Source organism: Nothobranchius furzeri, chromosome 5, assembly GCF_043380555.1.
Source record: "Nothobranchius furzeri strain GRZ-AD chromosome 5, NfurGRZ-RIMD1, whole genome shotgun sequence".
NCBI lineage: Eukaryota > Metazoa > Chordata > Actinopteri > Cyprinodontiformes > Nothobranchiidae > Nothobranchius > Nothobranchius furzeri.
The window spans coordinates 55,360,374-55,385,570 of record NC_091745.1 but is presented as its reverse complement, the minus strand read 5'-3'; the positions used below and the strand labels follow the sequence as shown (position 1 = coordinate 55,385,570).

The 25,197-nt window shown below is 42.5% G+C and overlaps 1 protein-coding gene across 1 annotated transcript in view; it reads right to left on the bottom strand.

Moving 5' to 3' along the window:
• The window catches only part of LOC107378934 (myelin basic protein), a 96,498-nt gene that overhangs the window by 70,977 nt on the left and 324 nt on the right, over positions 1–25,197 (bottom strand). The gene's annotated exons all lie outside the window — the stretch shown is intronic.

The following is a 25,197-nucleotide window of genomic DNA, read 5'->3' as shown; positions in this document are numbered from 1 at the left end:
CTGAGAACAGACCCAGAAAAGGTTGAAGCTGTCCGTGACTGGCCAACTCCCACTACCCGTAAACAGCTTCAACGTTTCCTCGGGTTTGCAAATTTTTATCGGCGCTTTATTCGTGGCTACAGCCAGGTGGCATCTCCCTTGACGCAGTTGACTTCTGTTAAAAGAGCCTTTGTGTGGTCAGCTAACGCTGAAGAGGCTTTTCAGGAGTTAAAGAGACGTTTCACTCAAGCTCCTGTTTTGGTTCGCCCTGATCCGTCTGTTCAGTTCACCATGGAAGTCGACGCCTCAGATTCTGGCGTTGGTGCTGTCCTATTTCAAATGTCACCTTCAGATAATCTATTACATCCCTGTGCTTTCTTTTCAAAGAAACTCTCTCAGGCGGAGCAAAACTATGATGTGGGAGACCGAGAGCTGCTAGCCATCAAATTGGCTCTGGAAGAGTGGCGCCATTGGCTTGAAGGTTCCGAGCATCCCATCATTATCTGGACAGACCATAAAAACCTTGCTTACCTGAAAGAGGCCAAGAGGTTAAACCCCAGACAGTCCCGGTGGTCCTTGTTCTTCACACGCTTCAATTTCATCATTTCCTACACCCCCGGATCAAAGAATGTCAAACCAGATGCTCTATCCCGCCAGTACGCTTCAGACAGAGACCTCGAACCCGCCACTATCCTTCCTCCATATTGTGTTGTGGGAGCTGTTTCCTGGGACATCACCAACAAAGTTCTGGATGCCCAACGCACTGATCCTGACCCAGGTAATGGCCCCCCCAATAAACTGTTTGTGCCTCAACAGGTTCGAGGAGCAGTGATCCACTGGGCACATACTGCCAAGTTTTCCGTTCACCCTGGAATTGGTCGCACTCTCGCCCTGATCCGCAGGTCATTCTGGTGGCCCTCCATGTTTAATGACACTAAAGAGTACATCAACGCCTGCCATGTCTGTGCCCGGAATAAAACCACCAATCAACCCCCGGCAGGACTGTTAAATCCTCTCCCCATTCCATCTCGCCCATGGTCGCATATAGCAGTGGACTTCGTTACTGGCCTACCCCTCTCCAAAGGTTTTTCTGCAATTCTCACTATAATCGATGGATTTTCAAAAGCCTGTCATTTTGTTCCAGTGAAATCCCTTCCATCATCCACTGAAACCGCTAACCTCCTCATAACCCATGTTTTCAGGCTTCATAACATCCCATCGGAGATCTTGTCAGATCGCGGCCCCCAATTCCTCTCCAGGGTCTGGAAGGAGTTTGCCACCTTATTGGGGGCCCGTGTTTCCCTGAGTTCTGGTTACCACCCCCAAACTAACGGTCAGTGCGAGCGGCTCAATCAGGAGTTGGAGGCTATGCTCAGATGTGTCTGCTCTTCAAACCCTACCAGCTGGAGCACCCAACTACCATGGATCGAGTAAGCGCACAACTCCCACGTTTCCACTGCAACCAGTAAGTCCCCGTTTGAATCATCCCTTGGTTACCAACCTCCCCTGTTCCCTTCGGATCTATCCTCCTCTGTCACAGTCCCTCAGTTTATCCGCCGGGCAAGGAGGACATGGATCCAAACCCGGGCGGCCCTTCAGCGCACCAAGGAGCGCAACCAACGGCTGGCAGATCGGCACCGCAGACCCGCGCCCGTGTACAGTCCAGGTCAACAGGTCTGGCTGTCAACCAAAGATATTGGTCTCAAGGGTACAACTAGGAAACTTTCACCTCGCTTCATTGGCCCATATCCCATTCAGGAGGTTCTCAGTCCCTGTTCTGTCCGTCTTGTCCTGCCCCCGTCTATGAAGATCCACCCTGTCTTTCATGTATCCCTCCTGAAACCTGTCTCGTCCAGTCCGTTGTGTCCTGTTCCTGCTCCCCCTTCTCCTATTTGTCTCACTGATGGTGGACTTGGCTTTCGTGTTCGGCGCCTGCTGGACGTCAGGCCCAGGGGCCGGGGGCGTCAGTTCTTGGTTGACTGGGAGGGTTATGGTCCAGAACATCGCCAGTGGGTCCCCAGTTCCTGGATTGAGGACCCTTCTCTCATCAGAGACTTTGACGCCGCTCGGTCTTCTGCTGCTGCCTCCTCCTCCGCCTCCTCCTCCTCTGCGCGGCCGCCGGGTGTCGGCCTTTGAGGGGGGGGTACTGTCATGATCTGTGCTGCATAACCATCTCTGCTGAGTGTTTTACAGGTAGGTGTGTCTGGAGAGCCCAGCTGTGCCAAATCAGCTCATCAGCGATCAGGGGATTTAAGGAGTAGCTGGACATCTCACCATTGCCAGATGATACTCAGTCTTGGGTAGTTTCTAGCTCTCCTTTTGACCTTCCTAAAACAATTTTAGAATTACTTTGTCTATTTGTTCCTGCCCTTCTGGCAGTTAACCTGCTCTGCCCTCCTGATTCCTCCAGGTTCCAGTCATCTGTTCATCTCCACTCTCTGCTATATCTTTGGAACCATCTACCACATTCCAGTCCTGCTGTTTGCCCCTGATCGCCTGCTCTCCATCACCCCACCTATCCACCTGCAGCTCCTCGGTCTCCCCATCCAGCCAGGTCTGACTAACCCCCCCCCCCCCCCCCCCCAAAATACCGGATCATTCAGGAAACGGTAAGCCTTCTTATTTTTTCATCATCGTCTCACGTTGCTCCAGACTCTGACCTCTCTTCCTCTCTCAGACCCCACGGATCCCTCCAGTCCTGCAGAAGCTTCGGCTACCTCTCCCATTCAAAATAAATCATTTAAACTTATCTTCTGTCTCTCGGTGCTGATTCTTCATGTCGTGGGTCAAGAAATTACCCTCAAACATGACAGTTTCAATCTTCCATCCCTCTTGCAGCTGCTCCACAGCCATAAGCTTGAAAGCCTGCAGTGCAGCTGACTGAAAATCTGCACTCAGAGTGGACCTCAACAGCCCCTTCACCAGTGGAAGTATAGCAGATATAGTGGTGTATGTCTGCCCGCTCATAAAGACAGTGGCACATTCAAAAGGCTTAAGAGCCTCCGAAAGCTCAAGTAAGCTCCACTGGTCTGGTTTCAGGTCCAGATACTTTTTGTCCTTGTGTGACAGAGCTGTCAGACAGTGTTGCTGTCACGGGCCACCTTTGTTCAAGCAGTCTGGTGATCATATACAATGTGCTGTTCCACCATGTGCTTACATCTTGGACTAGGTTGTGCTCAGGTGTGGCCATTTGTTTCTGTTTTTTTAAAGCTTTGTGGTGGCAAGCTCACTTCTTTTAAAGTGTTCAACCAGACATCTTGCTGCCCTAACAGCTTTATCAATCGCTTGATTCTTCAAAGCAGAGTTGATCACAAGTTGTAAGGTATGGCCAATACAACTGTCTGACAGAGGACCACCCATGTTTCTCCCCCAGGATGTTTGCTGCAGCCACAACATTGGTACCATTATCATGAACTAGAGCAATGATTTTGTTGAGAGGAATTTCAAATTGGGTTACTGACTCCTCTAACCACTCTGCAATGTTGGATGCAGTGTGTCTGTCCTGCAGCGGTTAGGTGGTGAGGCAGATTGACTGCATTTCCCAATCTTCTGTGATGTAGTGGCATGTAATTCCAAGGTACGCTTCAGTGGCAATGCTGGTCCAGACATCGGTTGTAAGAGCAAGCTTGCTGCTTGTTGATTTAATTACAGTCTTAATCTTCTGAAATGTGTCCCCATGTTTTCTCTCCATGAGTTTGGTGAAATGGGTCCTGGATGGGAGGGTATAACCAGAATTCAAGGTATAGACCATGGCGATAAAGCCATCATCCTCCACCACTGAGAGAGGCCTCATGTAATTCACCAGCATATTCAAGATGCTAATTGTGATGACAGCTGCTTGTTGAGGTGTGCATGATTTGCTTGACAATAATAAGCTGCTCAGTATTTGTTGTTTTGCCCTGGAGATCATAAAGAAAAAAAGTCAGCCTATTATGACACAACATGAACTTTTAGCATAGCAAGTAAGAAAGAGTTGACTCCACCCAGCCCCTTCCATGTGTACCATGCGATTTGCCAGACAACACCTCTTTCTGCCTCATTTTTCAAAAACTGAAAAACAAGAAATGAAGCCCTCAGAATACTTTGGAAGGGGATGAGCAAGGGAGGATACGGTGTATAGACAGAGACCCTAAGCTACACCTATCTGTGACCTAAAATGCTTGGTCCAAGTTAAACAGCTTCAGGGCAATTCTCATCTGTGTTGTTTGATCTCATCTGTAGACATTTATTATAACTGGGGATGTCAAACAACACATTTTAAATGTAATTAATCATAGGCTGTGAATTAATCAAAATTAATCACTATTTCAAAAAATAACTGAAAAAATACCAAATAAAAAAATATTAACTCATTCACTGCCAGCGTTTCTCACCGTTTTTACTGTTTTTTAAGAGTCACAGAACGTTGCGCGCTAGCATGATGTCGATGCCAAAACAACCAAAACAAAGCGGAGACTCACCTCTTACATCAGGAAAAAGCCGTGTGTTTCGAGCGTTATCCGTTCATTCATAATCCGTTGTTGAATTGTGATCGGCAGACGCTTTTCCGGTTCGCGTCTCACTTTTTTTTACAGGAACGGCCCAAAACGATCTCCAAATACATGGATGGTCTGCTTCCTGATCATGTGACGTGTGACTTATGTGGATGAAGATCAGCTTCAGGGCTGAGATGTTTGTTCTCTCAGCACGGGGGCTCGTTCTGATGCTCAAACAGTAAAAAAAATGCAAATGACAACTTTAGTCGTCAATGGCAGTGAATTTGTTAAATGGATGCCACCCTCCTTGTGATGATGCCCTGGGCAACTGCCATAAAGTCACATCAAGAAATGCTGCTGATTGTTCCAATGATCCCAGATTACATTTCCAAAACAACACCAACAACTGAACATTTTAAATAGACTCACATTAGGCCACATGAAAGCAACTGAACCCAAAAATACATTAACCAGTATATAACTGCACTCTCACACAACACGCCTGCAGCAACAGTTAGGTTATTCGTTAGTTATCAGTTAGTTATTTTGGAAGAGTTGTGTGACACAATGAATCGATGACGCAATTCGTTGCCAACGCTTTTAATAATCAATTTTCATCTATTTTATCAATTTATTGTTGCAGCCCTATTTCTCAAAACAACAAAGTTTACTGAAACATCTTATAAGTGAATTGTAATATCAGGATTTGTGAAACAGTGAAAATGTGGTTCGGGGACTACAAGATATCCTTCCACACACTGACAGGCCACCACAGAGCTCAGGTGTTAAATATAGCTTAGATTAAAACAACATGCTTTATTGGCACAGTAAGCATGATGTAGTGATTTATCTCATTTTTGTTAAAAGAGAGTTGTGTTTTCATTTGTTTTTTATTATTTCTTTAGCTATCTTCGCCCCAGGCCCACAAGCTATTTCAGTGTTGGTAAAGGTACACTTGGCAGTTTTACTTGCTTTCAGCAACAGAACAACATGTATGTTTATAGAACATGCGAGAAAACCCGAGTACTTGGAGAGAGAAAACACTAAAGCATACGTCGAATATGCAAACTCCACATAGAAAGGCACCAGCTGGAGTCTGACCCTACGACCGACATGCTGAGAAGCAACAACACAAACCACCTGTACCACTGTCCGACCCTGGGAAAAAGAAAACCTAAGGTAAATATGTCTCTTCTAGACTAATGTGAGTAGAGCTGGAGTATGGATATCTACTAACACAGATTTTTCCTCTAACAGCCTCAGTAAAATGGCTGAATCTCTACTTTTGTTGTAACAGATTTATCGACCTGAGTGGTAAACCGACATTAGTGCTGCACCAAGGTCTTCATGTCCAGCTGTGGACACTCTTCCCTCTGCTCTAACTGTCCTCACTCAGTGGCAAAGAAAAGTAAAGATGGTTTTCAATTCAATTCAGTTCAAAAATACTTTATTAATCCCAGAAGGAAATTGATTGCTGTAGTAGCTCAGAATAATAATAATAATCAAGTCATCAGAGTTATTGTAGAACTGCAGCAACAGTTAGGATGGCAACTGTACTTGGCTTAGCCGCAGTCACCGGCCACTTTTTCAAACTTTTCTCCACTAACCTCCTCTTTTCCACCTTGCTCCTGTCTGTGATTCTCTTCAGTAGTGTCCCTGCTACCATCTCCTATGATCGCCAGACTCTTTTGTCCTTCCGTTTGTTCACGATTGCCCAAGATGCACCAAGGACGTATAATCCTGTTTGTTTACTTGAGTGGCGCACTGGCCCGGAGCCAAACGATGGTCCCAAGCTGCACACCTCCAGCTATGTTTGTCCGGTCCCGGGAAAACGTCAGAGGAAAAGAGTTAAACGAGCAGGAATCCAGGTGAGAAGAAGACTTCTCTTAAAGCGTGGTTTATCTAGTAAACATCGGCGCAATCTTCGAGCCTCTTGTCCTTTGTTTGGTAACCTGAGCGCCACTTCCACAATCCCGCCAGGCCGCGTTGCGACGCGGTTCTTCCGTCCAAGTTTTTTAAGGTCGGTTTATCCTCATTCCTTAGTGGTTTCTCCTCCTGTTCCCTCCATAAGTGGTTTTTATAGACACCGTGGATCTAACCCCGCTAATTTACGTCCACTAACTCCAGCTGTTTCTGTAGTTTCTGATCCCTCCACCTCACTCAGCATGGCTATATTAAATACCCGCTCTGTTAACAATAAGTCCTTCCTGCTCAATGATTTAATTCTCTCTAAAAACCTGGATTTTCTGTTTCTGACTGAAGTTTGGCAGCAAACATCTGATTATTCTGGTCTGATTGAACTCTGCCCGAGTGGTTATTCTTTTCTTAGCCAGCCCCGGGGTTCTGGTCGTGGTGGAGGCCTAGCTGTTGTTTTCAGAGACCATCTTCCATGTAGCTCTACAACCTCTGGTCACTTTGCTTCCTTTGAACTGCAGCTGATTAAAGTCGGGCGTAAGAACCCGTTCTACTGTGCTGTGGTCTATCGTCCACCTGGTCGAAACAGTTCTTTCCTTCAGGAGTTTAGTGACTTTCTATCCTCCACAGTGAAGTTGTCCAGACTGGTGATTGTTGGTGACTTTAACAACCACGTTGATGATCCCTCAGATCACTTTGCCATGAATTTCTCCAGCCTTATGGACACCTTCGGCTTTACCCAGCATGTTTCTGGCCCCACACATGCCAGGGGCACACTCTAGACCTTGTTTTTACCCTGAGTCTAAATGCTGACAGTGTTTGTACTGAGGACGTTTATATTTCAGATCACCATTGTATTTTCTTTAACTTGTCAGTTTCTGCGTCCCCACCTCCTGCTCGCCGTATGGTAAGTTCTCGTTTTCTTAATTAGAGCACAGCTAGCAATTTTTCTGCTGCTTTTGATCCACCCTGTTCTTCTGATAACGACCCAGATTCCTTAACTTCTCAGTTTAACGAGAACTGCCTCTCCATTCTGGACAACATCTGTCCTGTCAGAACCAGATCAGTTCCTGCAGTGAACCCTACTCCCTGATTTAATCACAGCCTTCTCAGCCTAAAGCGCCAATGCAGAAAAATTAAGCGTTTGTGGACGAAAACCCATCTCCACGTCCATCTGGAGAAAGGATCTTCTGACATCCTTTAACTCTGGAGTCAGAGATGCAAGGGTTTCCTATTTCTCCAACCTGGTGTCCCAGAGCAAAGGGAACCCCAAGGTGCTGTTTAACACCATCAGCAGCATCGTCTCTCCTGCCTCTTCTACAGCCTCCATCCACTCTGTTACAAACTGTGAGAACTTTCTGTCTTTCTTTGTGGACAAAGCCAATAAGGTTAGATCTAGCATCTCTCCTTCAGCCTTATCGCTGCCTCTCCCGACTCCAACCAGACCCATCATACTAGATAGCGTTGCTCCTGTTTCTTTGCCTGAGTTAACCAAACTAGTTAACTCTATGAAGACCTCTGCATGCCCCCTCGACATCTTACCCTCATCTTTGTTTAAAAGTGCTTTTCAGTCCATCGGTCCCAGCGTGCTCTCTATAATTAATGCTTCTCTGGTTTCTGGTCAGGTCCCTGCTTACTTTAATCCACCCGCTTCTTAAAAAACCGAGTCACGACCCCTCTCTCCATAGCAGCTTCAGACCCATCTCTAAACTTCCGTTCATCTCCAAGATCTTGGAAAAGGTTGTGGCTAAACAACTCACAGCTGCTCTTGATGAACATAACATCTATGATAGCTTCCAGTCAGGTTTTCATAGAGCTCATTCTACTGAAGCAGCTCTTCTAACGGTCTCTAATGACTTTCTGACTCACAGTGATGCAGGGGACTGTTCTGTTCTGGTCCTGCTGGACGTGACTGCAGCCTTTGACACTGTTGACCATCACCTGCTACTGGAGAGGCTGAGAGACTGGGTAGGCATATCAGGATCTGCTCTGGAGTGGTTCTCCTCTTATCTCTCTGAGCGCTCCTTTTCTGTGGCCGTCTCTAAGTTTAGGTCCTCCACCACCTCTCTTACCCATGGTGTCCCACAAGGTTCTGTGCTGAGGCCTCTGCTCTTCCTCCTCTATCCGCTTCCTCTTCAGCACATCCTGAGCTCCTTCAAAGGAATCTCCTACCATCTTTATGCAGATGACATCTGTACATCTCCTTTAAGCCCCATGAGATGTCTAAGCTGCAGCTGTTACACACCTGCTTAGACTATATCAAAACCTGGATGGCTGGGAGCTTTCTTCAGCTGAATGAAGATAAAACTGAGATCCTCATCTGTGCCCCAGACAAGCTGTTCCCAAAGTCAGAGACTCTCTTGGTCAGCTTGTTTCTCACACCAAACCTTCTGTCAGGAATATTGGCGTGACCTTTGACCCGACTCTCACCCTGGATTCTCATGTCAGTTCTCTTGCTCGCTCTTCCTTCTTCCATCTCAGGAACGTTGCTAAGCTGAGTCCCATTCTGTCCCGCTCTGAACTTGAGACAGTTATCCACTCATTCATCTCCTCACGCTTAGACTACTGTAACTCTCTTTTTACGTGTCTGAGCAGAACCTCCCTGAACCGTCTACAGGTAGTTCAGAATGCCTGTGCTCGGCTTCTGACCAAATCCTCCAAACACACCCACATCACCCTGCTTCTCCTCCAGCTTCACTGGCTGCCAGTCAACTTCAGGGTTCATTTCAAGATCCTGGTTCTGGTCTTTAGGGCCTTGGACAAGCACAATCACACATTGGTGATCTTCTCAGTTCCCCACACCCCCAGCAGGTCCCTGAGGTCCAGTGACCAAAGACTACTGGTCGTGCAGTGCACCAGGCTAAAGACCAAAGGTGACAAATTATTTACTGCTGTGGCCCCCAGACTCTGGAATTCTCTCCCCCTGAGCCTGAGATCAGTGGACTCAATGAACTCCTTCAAAAAGCAGCTGAAGACTCACTTGTTCAAGCTGGCTTTTGTATGACTTTCTTCAACCCCTCTCTCTTTATTCTGTTCTCCCCACTTATTCCACCTTCCTCAGGATCCACTGATTTCCCTCTTTCCTATTCACTCTCTTTCTTAACATTTTTTTTTAAATCACAATTGCCTATTTTTGCTCATTTTAAATATATTTTTAAACATTTTCTAAATGCTTTTTTATATTTTTAAATTTTTTTGTTTTTGTGAAGCGCCTCGTGATTTTTATCTTGACAAGCCCCAGTTCCTAAGTAAAACTCTGTCTCCAACTTCTTAAGACTGAAAACCAACTCTTTTGTCATAATTGGTCTTGTTCTTGAGGTGCAACGTGTTTGCCGTCTCAGAAGCTAACTGGTATGCTTGATGCAGATCTTCCTTTAGCTTTGACACATAGCGGGAATGACTTTCTGCAGTTTTATCGAGAGAGGTCCCAAAACACAGATCCACTGGTAGTCTTGCTTCTCGTCCAAACATGAGAAAATAAGGTGAAAAGCCTGTAGCATCACACTTAGTACTGTTATATGCATGGACCAGGTAAGGGACATGTTGACTCCACTGCCTCTTCTTCTTAGCACTCAGAGTTCCCAGCATAGAGAGCAATGTGCGGTTGAACCTCTCAGGCCGCGAGTCTCCTTGTGGGTGTTGTTCGCGACTTTCTTATTCCCATGTTCTTCAGCAGGTCTTTTATCAAGCGACTTTCGAAGTCGCGGCCCTGATCGGAATGAATGTGGGCTGGTAGACCATAGTGTACAAAATATTTGTTAACTAGGGTCTTAGCCACTGTCTGATCTGTTTGATTCTTGGTTGGGAACGCTTGAACATAGCGTGTAAAATGATCAGTTAGGGCTGGGGGTAAACGATTATTTTTAAAACGATTATTCTGACGATTATTTTATCGAATAGTCGACTATTCTAATGACTATTTAGAAAATTAATCTAATGATTATTTTTCTATTGCACAATTAACAAAAACCAGAAAATCTCAAATAAATTCCTCAAAAAAATGGATAAATTCTTACTGTAAGAGAATAAACACTACAGGCCGTCCATTTTGTATAACACTGCTTTTATTGTGTTGCGGTTGGTTATGTTCTGGTGACATGTAGAACTTGGGAGTGCAGGCTGCTGCCTGAGAGGTGGTAGAAGATGGAGTGTCTCCATGCTGCTTTGTTTTGGTCACTTATGTGCGTGAGGCGAGTGGTCTTACGGGTTAAACCAAACTCAGGTGATATTTTACACTAAACCAAAAACCCACAACACTCTAAATGTAATAAAAGGGAGATCTGCACCACAAAAAAGATGAACTCTAAACCAAAACGTAACAGCTTATCCCAACGCAAGAAGCTGTTAGCGAAGATGCTAACAGTAGCTTTACCAACATTAAGTAAAAGTTACCAAGTTTAAATAAACCAAAAACACCCAGCAGCAAACAGACCAGCACGGAGGAGAGACTGCTACCACCAAAACAGCTCTCCTCATGTCTGAAAGAAGCTCCTTAATGAAGGGAGAAGCGCTCCCGGTGATTTTCTACATCTGCGATAGACACGAAGCAGCGCATCTGACCCCGGAAGTTGTTGCCCGTTGCCGGGAGACGAAGGGGCAAAACAGGAAAATAATCTAGTAGTGGACGGACGTTGTTCCGGGTCTTCGGTATTTGGCGGAGATGTTAGTGAAGGCGGAGAAGAGGGCGAACTAGAGGAAAAACAGGCAGATTCCTCCTCTATTTACAAACTCCTGGGGATGCAACAAGTGGGCGCGGTGCGTCGACTTCCGGATCTGACGTCGACAAATTTTTAGAATCGAGTCATCGACTTCGTCGAGGCTTCGCTACAGCCCTATGATCAGTGACTATTAACATTCCCCTTGCCTTGGGAATCTATATCCATAGAGAGGAAGTCAATGCACACCAAATCCATTGGGCCACTGCTAGAAATCTGATGAAGCGGGGCAACTCTCTGGATAGGAGACTTTCGTGTGACACATTCACCACAGGTTTTGATGTGCTGCTCAACATCCTGCAACATTTTTGGCCAGAAGAACCTTTTACGAAGTAGGTCAACAGTTCTTTCTATGCCCAAGTGTCCAGAATCATTGCGAACAGACGACAAAATTACACACACAGGATATGCACCAACCGTAATAGTCCAACAGTACTTAGCATTCATTAACTGAACTTAAAGCCGGCAAACCCCAAACTGATGCTACGTTGCAGGCCTGTTTTAATCCTTGTGTTTGTAGAAAACTCAGAAGCTTCTTCACTACTGTGAGCAAAATAAAATAAAAGCAGGGTACCTTCTGCCAGATGAGTACTTATCTAAACCGATTGTCTGTCAAGTCCGTTCCGTTATAGCCGCTACATCTTCACACTCATGCCCCCCTCTACCATTAGTCCAAGTGTGTGGCCCACACTCAGTCACTGGTTCTTGGTTCCCATGGTGCCAGAGGTCCTCTGAGCGCTTCCGGGTGGCTCAGAGTGCTATCTGAGTCCGATCCGTCGTTTTCCTCTTCGGTAACGATACTCTACAAGCTCCTATGCCCAGCTGGGTTAGCGAACAGCAGCAGATAGTCATTATATCAGCTGGTTCTCCTCGGCTTCTGGCTATGCTAAGCAAGCGGTACTAACAGTCCAAAAGCTTCGGGTGGAAACTTAAATATGTTTTACCTTTTGCTTAGCACTTAAACTCTTGAGTGGATTCCCTCACAGAAAACCCACATCACAAATTACTTTTTTTTTTATCCAAAAACCAGCGCACTCCCTCTTTCCAGTTCACTCTCTCTCTCTCTCCCGGCCCTCTCCAGTTTTTTCCGTTTTTTTTTTCTTCGCCGTTGCGTTCCCTTCAAAGACTCTCTCACTGCATAGGAAATTACACTTCTCACATGTACCTCTAACAAACAAAATCAAACACATAAATGCACTTATATCTTGAACATACTTGTCTAAGATTAACATTTTTAATAACACAACTATTATTTGTGAACTTTAATTTATCAAAATATTAATAAACTTTTACTTTCTAAACCATTGTAATGCCTCTCATTTATCTGGGCTAAACTCCTAATGTCTGAAAGAAGCTCTTTTATGAAGGGAGAAACTCTCTCGGTGATTTTCTACATCTGCAGTAGAGACGATGAAGTGCATTCGACCCCAGAAGTTGCTGTCCGTTGCCGGGAGACGAAAGCGGGCAAAACAGGAAAGGAATCTAGTAGCAAACGGATATTGTTCCATACTTCTGTTCTATACAAAGTGCCCATCAGCTTTCCAATAATGTAAATGTTGATGGTTCAATAACTCTGCTGAGAGGATGCTGTTAAAAAGTAATTCAAGCATTTCTTTGCTGATTCAGTTTTCATATTAGAATTTAATCTGAGACTGCTAGACCCTGCCGATCGCTTTCAAGGATATCTGGTTTTCATCTAATAACACAGACTTCATTCTCCAATTTTTAGTTCTGTGAGATCTGACAACAGGTCTCTGCAGGATGCCATGCGGTCACATCTTCAAACTGAAAGGTGACAAAGCCTTTGCTTCTGCTGATCCAGGAAGGCATCAGCCTTTGCCATGAAATATTACTCGTCCTCCCTCTGATTTACAATCAGTTATGATTGATGGAGTCTCTCTGAAATGAACACCAACTGTTATGTATGAGCCTTTTCAGCTCAATAGTCTTTAAGTATCTTTGTAGGTTGCCAAATATGTAACTTGCTTTTTTCCAGTTCTGCTCTTTTTAGTGTTATTTATTATTTTATTTCTGCAATTCCCTCTGCTTGGACAGTTGATAAATGAGCCTGAGAAACAAATTGGACTTAACTTTAAAAAGCCATTATTGGCAGAAACAAAACAACCAATTATTTCTTCTAAACTCTTAAAAAAGTTTTCTTTGAGAGAGAGCCATAAAACTACCACACATCAGTAACTTGAACATGCTCCAAGTCAGTAGGGCAATGAGGAATGTCCAAGTCTGAGGATGGCTCTGTAATGTCACTGGGAGAGAGATACACTCACTGGCAACTTTATTGGGTACACCCATCCAACTGTTCTTTAACGCAAATTACTAATCAGCCAGTCACATGTGTGCAACTCAATGCATTTAGGCATGTTGACATGGTCAAGATGATCCACTGCAGTTCAAACCAAGCTTCAGAATGGAGAAGAAAGGTGATTTAAGTGGCTTTGAACGTGGCATGGTTATTGGTGCCAGATGGGGTGGTCTGAATATTTCAGAAACTTCTGATTTTCTGGGATTGTCACGCTAAACCAACTTTAGGGTTTGAATGGTCCGAAAAAGGGAAAACATCCAGTGAGCGGCAGTTCTGTGGGTGAAAATGCCTTGTTTGACGCCAGAGGTCAGAGGAGAACAGCCAGACTGGTTCAAGCTGATAGACAGGCAACAGTAACTGAACTAACCACGTTACAACCAAGCAGAAGTGGAAAGTAACGAATTACATTTACTCACGTTACTGTAATTGAGTAGCTTTGTTGTGTATTCATACTTTTTAAGTCATTTTTAAAATCAGTACTTTTACTTTTACTTGAGTACGTTTTTAAAAAGAATTGTAATTCGTAGGGATGAGCGAGTACACCACTATCTGTATCTGTACTCGGAATGGGCGTGGCATAACCCGGAAGTGGGCGTGGTATAACCCAGAAGTGGGTGTGGTTTACATCAATATATTATTTTAAGTCCGAAATTGATATGGATTGATCAGAAGTTTATATGTGTATTGTTTATTTGAAAACTATTTACAGAGCAGCCTCAGAATTGAGATTAAATATTTTTGATCACAATAGTAAAGGAACATTTACAGAACAAGTGTTTCAGTAAAATCAGAACATTAATATTTAAGTGCATGGATTAATGCATCTGAACTCATGCAGTAGGAACTAGGAAATATGAAATGCTAGAATCAGACACAACTTTATGGATATATTTTTATTTTAATTTGATTAAACTGATATTTTTCTTAACGTTCTTGGCATTTTGCCCCACACAAAGTTAAACAAAACAATGTTGATTAAGGTGTGTGTGTCTGAGAGAGATAGAGAGGGTGAGAGGGAGAGAGATGGAGTAAAAAAAAAAAAAAAAACCCGACCGGAGCGGAGGTAGTGAGTGACTGACGCAGCACGTCAGATCTGTCTTGTCAAATGCACCATGTAAGTTACGAAAAAAGTAACTTTAAATATTCAACCGAAAAAGAGGCGAGCTGAAGAAAACCTAGGGAAAACTGAAGAAACGTGAGCAACAGTGAAGCAATCACAGCGAGATCTGTTACTGTCTGTGTGTGTGTGTGGATGAGCCGGACGGACTGCGCTCCCGGCCGGCTAGAGAGTTTTGTGTGTAGGGAGGGGCGGGTGCTCTGTATGACTGGCCAATCACATAGCGTGAAGACAGTCAGTTACCCAATGAAAATTTTCCTTCAGCACAATTAGATATTTACGAGGTTTACTCGTTCCATGCTCGTATTCGTCAAAAATGCTTTATCCGTACCCGATACTCATCTGAAACGAGTATCCAGCTCATCCCTAGTAATTCATTACATTTTAAATCATATCAGTTACTGAGTAAAAAATAAATTGTAGGCTTAATAAATTAAAAATATTATGTGTAGCAGCATCGGAACAGAAAGAGACCCCTGCATGAGCACCGCGTCTAAACCGGAGGGGTGTGGGTGTACACTTTTGATAATGAGGACAAACAGCCATTTTTACCGCAGTTTTGCTCAAAAACATCAGTTCAGTCCCTGTGATCCACTCACTGTTCACCTCCTCTGTCCCTCCTCTCCTGTGGGTTGGAACACGCACCTTCACACACCGGTGTTACGTCATCAGAATTCTGCTCGGTTCGGTAGCGAGACTCAGTTCCGTGTTTGAAATGTGTTTCCCAACCGCTCCACACGGAAGCGGCAAAATAACGTTTAGCACTCATAACAAGAGGATTGTCAGCGCTTTGCTCATAAACAGAAGACCTGCAGATCTCTGTGAGTTAAAACATCCTGATACTCTAATTCCATGCTGTAGTTCTTTTTTTAAAACACAGAGCAGTTTTGTTTACCTGTTTTCCCGCTACGTTTTGTTTGCGGCTGCAAACTTCCTCAGGCTGACGCTGATGGTGGCGTCACTTCCTTCTCCGTTTATCCGCAGGCAGCAGAGGACGTTGTCGCCCTCTGTTGCCTGCTCTCCCCTCTCTGACGATGCAGTCCCATGCGCGGTCCAACATGTAAACTCCATCGTCTCTGTTCATGGTCCCGCATCCACGTCTCCTTATCTCAATTACTTCTTTTATCCATCTTTTGTATGTGTATATATATGTATATATATATATATATATATATATATATATATATATATATATATATATATATATATATATCAGGGTATCTGCAGGTTTAAGGGAGCCAAATTTAAGACTTTTTAAGACCTTTTTTAAGGCCACTTGGACCAAATTTAAGCTAGTTTTTAAAATTAAATTTAAGCTATAATTTCCAGCTATTGCCTGGAACCGGTGCTAACCACGTCATGAACGTGGGATTAGCCATCCAGTTACCATTAATGTTGCACTTCCCCATGGCGCAAGCTCCCACTAGCGTGCTCATCTAAAAATAGCCCCCTTTCACAACCAACTGAATGTGTACGGTTCCGCTTACGCCAACATCGTACACAAAAAATGCTGAACACTAACTAGAAATTCACGAAAATTTTATAGAAATAAAAGAATCTTGTTTATTGGGTCTTTGGTAATTTAAGACCTTTGGAAACTGTATTTAAGGATTATTTGTCATTTTTAAGGATTTTTAAGGCCTTAAATTTGAAAAAGCAAATTTAAGACTTTTTAAGGACCCGCGGATACCCTGATATATATATATATATATATATATATATATATATATATATATATACACGTATATATGTACGTATGTACCTTACAAGCAGGTGACCTGGGTTCAAAACCGAGTTGGGGCACTACTCCACAGTCACCAGATCTCAATCCAGTAGAGCACCTTTGGGATGTGATGGAACGGGAGATTCACATCATGGACGTGCAGCTGACAAATCTGCAGCAACTGTGTAATGCTATTATGTCAATATGAACCAAAATCTCTGTGGAATGTTTCCAGTACCTTGTTGAATCTATGCCACGAAGGACTAAGGCAGTTCTGAAGAATAATGAGGGTCCAACCCGATACAAGCAAGGAGTACCCAATAAAGTGGCCAGTGAGTGTACAATCACCATACCATCTTATGCCCTCACATTACAAATAATAATAAGTATAGTTTTAGGAAATTTGTTTAATGGCATTTTCAAAGAGAGCTGCTAGAAATGTGCAAAACATTTTATAATCAAGCTAACAGAACAAAAGATCTGCTCTCTACAAGGTCATGCTAAAATGTATGCTTTAAATCCTGTACTATACAAACAAATGCAATCAAAAGACAGTTGTAAAATTACAACGTAAACCACAGATAAGTAAACAAAGTCTAAAAAGCCCAGATGATTTAAAACAGACTGAGTCAGGCATCCAGCAGCTCTGTGTTCAGTTTACTACGAAAGCCAGGACTCTAATGCCAGCTGAACGCGGCGATACGTTGTCGGGTCTCCATGAGGCTAAATATGTGGCCTCTTGAAAGTTACACAATCATAGCTGAGATCCTGCAAAGACTTGCAAGAAATGACTGTTGCATAATAGAGTGAGAGAAGGAGAGGCGGAGAGGCAGCAGGTTTAGACGTGGGGTGTAATACTGGGCTGAAATTACAACCCTGCCTCTGCAGGCACTTTAATACAAAAATATTCTATGCTTTATGTACTACTGCACAAATACCCTGTAATTTAAAAAAGACAGAACAAAACAGAATGACATGATTAAAGGAAAGGAAGAAAAAGTTGGTTTAGGTTATATGTTTATGTTGCATTCCAGGTGTGCCTCAGAGCTGTATGCATCTAGAATCATCTATGGTATAATATGTAATCAACAAGGTAAAAGCTCTTTTTATATAGAGGCTACATACAGAACAGCACCTGGAAGAATCCATTACCTCTCCAAGCAGAGACTGCACTACATATAAGCAATTAGATCTCTCTGAGCTGTCCATTACCAGGGGCTATTTTAAAGCATCATCATCCACGTAAGTCCATAAGGGTTTTACATGGCTCGTTTAAAAAAAATAATAAATCACCAACGTCTTCTGCTGTGACAAAAATCAGCCAGCATTTTTCTTTATTATGGCTGATTTTATCTATTATAACAGACAGACAAATCATCATCTCAATTCTATTTTGAGAGGTAATGTACAAACGTGATGGTGGACATGTCAACCAGACTAAGCAGACTTTCTAGAGCTGTAAATGTGTTCAAGGAAGTGTGTGGTAAAAGACTTCCTCTTTGGGAGGCAATAAATGATGAACACATTTTAATCACGCTGTGAAGATGGAGAATGGATTGCTCTTGCACTTCTCGTGCTAGCTTTAAACTAAAATCATAATGTGCTTAGAGATGGTGTTTATAGCTAATTAGATAAATGCCAGTATGATGACTTCGTGATAATGTTGCATGTAGTCTGTTTGCCCCTAGATTAGGGTTCTGAATGCTCATCAGTTTTCCCCAAATCAGATTTTATTTTCAAATGTTTAAATCTGGCCCAGTAAAGACTAGCTTTTGTTTTTTCTAGCATAATTTTTCTGTTCCTTTTTTCAAATTGATTGGCATCAAAATTTGTCCTTTAGTTGATGAAAATCAAATTATTGCCTAATGAAAGTTTTGTTAAAATCCACCCATAGATTCAGACAGCTTCCGTAATGTGATGGGACTCTATAAACAGAAAATATGTTTATGTTTATTTATTTGGCAGACGCTTTTATCCAAAGTGACTTAAAATTTACAGCCTATAGGGCATGTTGTGATCTGTGGGTAAACCGGAGTACCCAGAGGAAACCCACACATGCATAGGGAGAACACGCAACTCCACCAGCTTGAACAAGTGAGTCTTCAGCTGCTTTTTGAAGGAGTCCACTGAGTCCATGATCTCAGGCTCAGGGGGAGAGAGTTCCAGAGTCTGGGGGCCACAGCAGCAAATGATCTGTCACCTTTGGTCTTTAGCCTGGTGCGCTGCACGACCAGTAGGCTTTGGTCACTGGACCTCAGGGACCTGCTGGGGGTGTAGGGAACTGAGAAGATCACCAATATGTGACGGTGCTTGTCCATGTAAGGCCCTAAAGACCATCTTCAAATAAAATGACAATGTTGCCCAATTAAAGCTAATTTTCTTTACAGCGTGCTTGTCAAACGTGAACTCTGCTGAACAAACATGCTCTGCTTTTTTAAAGGGAAAAGTGAAATATCAATGGATTACACTTACAATCACCATTAAAATACTAAAATCTGTATATTGTTAGAAAATCCTCTGAAGAAGAACCAAAAGACATGTAGAAATGTGCTGAACTGCTGCTTTCACAAAAACAGGGCAGGCATGTCAGGAAAAAAGTTATTCACCCATCTGATCTTTCTCTGCCAAGAGCTGAATTTCACTGTGAGAAAACAATCTTCTCTTCCCATCGCCTTTATTCTTGGAGTATTGAAGACAGAATCCAACCTTTGCATGCTAAACATGATGGGTGTTACTACAATCATTTGTAAAGATAGATAAGTCTAATGTTGTAGAAATGGTAATCTTGAATTTTCCTTTTTGAAGTCTACGTATTGTTCAGATGAATTTGGTGCTTGGCTCCCGACTTCAAAGAATTAATTTTCTATCTGAACCACATTTATATTCCTTTAACGAATAAAAAGTGAATGAAATCTTTTGAAACGTTACTAAAATGTTTTTAACTAGTGGTTGTTACACAACACTACAGGCTGCAGGAAAACTAGATGTTTCTGTGGAGGGTCTTTGACAGAAAAGGGCTCACCATTGGTGAAAAAAAAAGAAAACACAAATGATAATGTGCCATTTCACCGACTTCTACTATTTATGTGCACAAGGACTTACAGATCTATGTGGCCTGTACACCTACCATTGAAATTAAATAAGGCTGCCTCCAACTTTTTATTATGGACAGAACAAACTACAATTCTATAATTAATTCACATTTGTGTTTTAAATACCTTTCAGCCTAAATACAGAGCTAATCACTATGCTAAGACACATTAACATGAAGGAAACATCTCTAACTCCCTGTTTTTCCTCATCCATGGCAGATATTGTGGATCCCCTGAATCACATTCCTTCTGTGTTCTATTTCTCCAACATATTTTTGTTTGCACAATGCATCTCTGACGTGGAAGAGAATTCACACAAACCAACAATTAGGAATCATAAAAGGTATAATTGTCATGCCCACATATAACGTCTCTAAACCACAGCATCCATATTTGATTTGATAAAAAGCCCTGGTGACATATCTCAGCACAACATGCAGACCAATCCGTTTATCTCTCTGGAACACGAGTGGCTGTCTGCCATTGTTTGGCTCTTTTGTTCAGCTTGAGGTTTGCTCTTGTGCAGACGAGCAGCTTCCTTTAACCCTCCAGCTTCCTGCATCATGTTTAGAGCTGCAGTGAAAGTCAATTACGTAACGAACATGGAGCATGTTTGCATGCATGTTTGGGGAGGGGGAGAGCATGGGAGGGTGTGAGGAGAGAAATAACCAGTTACACTGACTCTCTACACAAGTAAAACCCAGCTATTTCTGTTGAGATTTAAGACCAAAGGTTAAAGTGTGTTACTGAGGTAACACGATTATGTGAGCAACAGTGCAAAAAGGTAAAACACGACACCTAGCCTAGCCTCGTTAGTTTAAATCTTATACCGGTACAGCTTTGCCGTTAAAAGACAGTAGTTTGTCAGTCTCTCTGACCAACAGTTTGTTGTTTCTAATCTGAAATAGAAAATTCAAGTAAAATATAATCTAAAAGTGCACACATCCTACACTTTCAAGAAAGTGTTTTAGATTTTATAACAAAATAATTATCCTCTTCGCTATTTAGCTTGCGCTCCAACAAGTACAGCATCATATCGATATGTAGAGAACCCAACTGACTGATCCAGTGGGTTATTGTTGGCTGCAGGTGGGGGAAATGTGCATGTGGTGCAGGGGTGGTTGTGTAGTAGTAGTAGTAGTAGTAGTAGTAGTACCAGCACCTTTTTAAACACTTCAAGCACCACTGGTTTCTATCTCAGTAATTCAGTCACATATAGTACCGTATTGGTAAAGGCCGTTTTTAATGCACAGGAATAACTGGCTAGTATCAGTTAGCTTGGTCACTGAGCACAATTAGAAAGTCCAACATACTCTGGTTCATTCCCAGGTCCAAGTTCTGACCACTAAGGTAAATCAAACACATCTACACCTGCCATCTTGACTTCGATAATTACCCCCATTGTTGGTTTACATCAACTAGAGCCCACCAATCCTTCCTGATTGTTTCACACAAATCATGTTAAAATCCTCAGCCTCTCCTGCCCTCACTGGTGGAAACTCCACGCCAAATGTTCACTTGCAAACCACTCCCTGCTGATTTTACCAGAACATTCATCACTATAGAATCAGAAACTCATTCATCAGTTTACCTTTGAGAGTAAAAATAAAGATTAGTGTAACATTGACCTAAATCCTTAGAGCATTAATAAGGATTACCTTAATTACAGTACGTCTTAACAGATTTAGCTCTTTATCATGTATGAATCCATTCATGTCTGCTTTTGGAGTCTTGTTTGTGCATTCGGCAGGTTGCCTGACCAGATGCATGACACGCTGGCCGCGCCACTCATGGCAGTAATGTGACAATACGCTGTCTGATAAAGAGAAAATGCTTTAAACTTGTCACGCCAGTATCACTTAATCATCATGGCCATCATCACTCCTCCCAGATATTAACCTCGGTCTGGTTTGACCTCAACAGCATGAATGGGAGGACAGTCGTACAAAGAACCAGACTGCAGGGGGAGTTTCCGTTTGTCGGCCTGGTGAACACTCAGCCGTGACTGTTTGTCTGAACTACAGCAGATCCTCCAACGACGTGCCCGTGGGCTCCAACTGCCTGTCTGAAACAGTAGTCAGCGTCATCTTCACTTCTCGCTTTCCAACCATGAGATGAATCATCTCACAGCTGATCTATCTGATCACAGTGATCTATCCGAATACACACCGCCTGACTTCGACAGATCCATCAGACTACGACACTTTATAGCTGATTCTGTTTGATGCTCACAAAAGGAGTGTGACAGTACACACAAACACACAGCTGTTAATGTAAACTGGTTTTGAAGTAAACTGCTGCGGGACATTCTTTAAACAACAGATCCACTCTAAGGGAGTAATAGAGGTAAACAATCACCCTCTAGTCCAATGCAGTGTAAAGATTTGGCTTCTCTCATGTCAAGTTTATGTGTGTTTTGCATTGAAACACAGACACTCCTATAAAAGCCTAACCAATAATGCCCATGGTCCGAAGCACAAGCTCAATATCCCTCAATGGAGATGCAGCACAACTACATCTATCTTGGTTTGCCATCTAAAACCCCAATATAGGCTTCTGATTTGTATATGCAGACATAATAAATAAGATATATTAGCTTTCGTTCTTGCCCTGAGTTGATAAAGAGCCATTTTCACCCACAGCTCTCCTGAACTACCAGAGCTGCTGTTCAGATATTTCTCCATTTGCTTTACTTTATCACAAGAAATGCATGAAATTAGGGGGGAAACACACTTACAAGCTACTGAATATTATGACAGTCTAAACCTGAAAGCCAAAATGTCCTCATTTTTCTCCTTTTCTTCCAGTAATGCATCTTTGTGTTTTAACCTCTCAGCCGCCATCATGTCTGAGCATCGAGGTCAGTAAGAGTACATCTGATTGACCAAATGTTTCATCATCAATTCAAGCTGTGAATTGGTTGTACTTGAAATCAGAAATGAAATTGTTACTGGTTTTAGTGTTTGCCATGTTTAAATATCCTGTGGTTAGCATAAATTTTAAAATAATTTACTGTTGAATCTGTACTGGATGGAGGTCGACCAATGTTGGCTTTTCTAATACCGATGCAAATAAGTAGGAGACATCGTCAGGCGATACTGCTGATTTAGACATTTTCCACCTTATCTTAATGCCAAGCTCAGCTGTCACCAATAACATCAGTTGATGCACATTTCTGAAGCTGAATCTGTTTTTGAACTCAGAACTTAACCAACTGTCAAATCTTAATTTTGCCCACTGCTCAGTGTTAAAGTCAGACGCCTAAAAAAAGTTAATTTAGAGTATTTATTATGCAGATGTTACTAGTATATGTAAAAGTACATTTAAATTAAATTCTAGAACAGCATCAGGCTGCCCGAGGATGTGCCTGACTTTAAATCGGCTTTACTAAAGACAAATATCGGCCAATGCCAATGTACAAAAACCAGTTAATATCAGCCCAATGATATATCGGTCTACCCTTAGTACTGGGAGGGGGGATTTAAAGCCTTCAAAGTAGATGGTGTTGCCAGATTCAAAGTTTTTCAGGCCAAAAATCTGTTAAAAGCAATAGCATGATATTAAAAAAAATACCTGTGTAGTGGATAATATGGTTTGTTTTAAATGCAAAGTAAGAAGCTTCCTCATACTTGACTCTTTTAGACTAAACAAATGAGCAATCGGAGCAGACTGGTTGTTCTTGGAGATAAGCCTTTAAAGAGACAGGAACAATAACAGGGGCAGAAAATTAGAATATGAGCAATTATAACATTTTACACAACCTATATAAATGTCTCTGCACTCAAAATAGAATCTTAGAATATGTAAACGGGCAGATGTGGGTGCTTTAACACACTACTGGTCATGACGCCAGGGTAGATGATGAAGTAGGCTGACGGAGGAGCACCCTGAGCTGTCTTCGCCCCTCTTTCAGCTAAAGGAAACAACACTGTTTAGTGTTCATATAACAGGTAATACAACTTGGCCTGTCAGCCAAGAGCAAACCGGAGGGGAAGTGAGAAAAGAGAGGAAGTTTGAGACTGAGAGAGCACGGAAGTTACCTAACCTCAGTTTATCACCTGTAAAACACAGATGTTGCATGGAAATGTGGTAAATTTAACAAGATTTAATGAAACATGAAACTCTGACAGCAGATAAAGATTTCAGCAAAACAAAAACAAGACACATGTAGTAGTAATAAACACTGAGGAATGTCAGGTGAGACTCGTGAGAGTGAGCAAACATCTCTGCATTTCCTTTGCATGGCTCCTGAGGAATTTGGTGGAATGCATTCTTGTCTCGGAGATAATCATTTTATCGTGAAACCACGCACAGGATAACATGCAGCTTGTTTCATCCCAGGATTTCAGAATAGACATAGACTGTAAATGTGTCATATCACTGAGCCCTGACTTTCCATGATACGTACCACAGAGTCCCATTTGCATCAAAGCTGTAGTGCTTTCAGATCCCAATGTTGATTTGACCATGCTGGAGCGATATGAAAATGATCCCTGAGCACTGCATCATGTAAAGGGGGTGAGGATTAATCCGGCATGTAATTGGAATCATTCAGAGCCAGGGGTTATCTTGCTCTGGATTCCCTGGCTGGAGGACTCTCAGGGCAGGAGGGTTTGATAAATCCGTACGGTTCAGACTAAAGCACCTACTCGTGCGTGTGTGTGTGAGTGAGTGTTTTATTCAAAGCATGTGCAAAGCAGAGACTCCAAGAGAGCAAGTAATCACAGTTATGACCTCCAATCTCGTTTATATGTCACAGGGACACCGAGCAGCTGCAGTGCTTTTTGTTTTGTTTATTTCAGCCAACAGAGCCTCTACCACTTCTGCTACTGGCCCTGAGTGTTTTTGTTTAAGTTTGGTGACAAGTGGAGCTTGCTACAGACAAGCAGGGTGATGTCATTTTTTATTTTCTCTGGCTTTTCCAGTCAGTTCACCTGAACCCTGAGAAACTGCGGGTCGATTTATCATCCGATTAAAGTTAAACAGGATCAACCTTGAACAAATAATAACCTTAAGGAAAGAACAGCTGTACACAACCTGAACACTAAAACTATAGAAAAGCGAGCTTTACATTAATCATAAGTTTTAGTACAGTCAGAATAATTACAATTAACAAATAAACATTTCATTATATTTGATAACTGTTTGATCAAAGAAGCCACTGCTTGTTAAACTGTATTGAAGTACAAACTTCAACTTCGTTTTCTCCTATTTAAGTGTGACAAACGTTTGCATGTGACTTAAAAACGTAGCTTGCAGAAATTCATAATTTAAAAGACAAGTTTTATAATGTTCGTTAATTCGGCATATAACCTGCCCGTAAAATTAGCTATCTCATAAAAGGTTTAAGGTAAATAGTTGTTATTTTAGCAGGTATCCGGTTTCGAAGGCAATCCATATTTCCGGTATGCAGAACCAGTGTAATAAATTAGCAAAAACTTAAATCAATTTCATTAAAACCATTTATTACTGATTTATATTATGCCGAAATAAAGAAAACTGTGTAATTATTGTCACTGGTGCCAACACTGTTCTATCAAGTCCGTTAACAATGCAAGAGCGCAAATAACCCTTAAACTTAGAGAAATTTCAATGGAGTTCGGTGCGTAAAGGGGGTTGGCAGTAATGAGTTTGGTGGGGGCGAAACTGTTAAAAGCACATGACAAATCGCTGTGACACACTTTTACGAGCGTGACAAACGAAGAAACTCATACTTTTGGTCCGTGTTGGACCGACTTTGGACTTGCGGAGGGGGAGATTTAGAAGAAATACATTAATAAATCACGTTTTCGAGGCAGGTTTCTGATATGCAGCGAGTGTAAACAAGTCGACGTGGATAACATGTTTACTATGGTTACACCA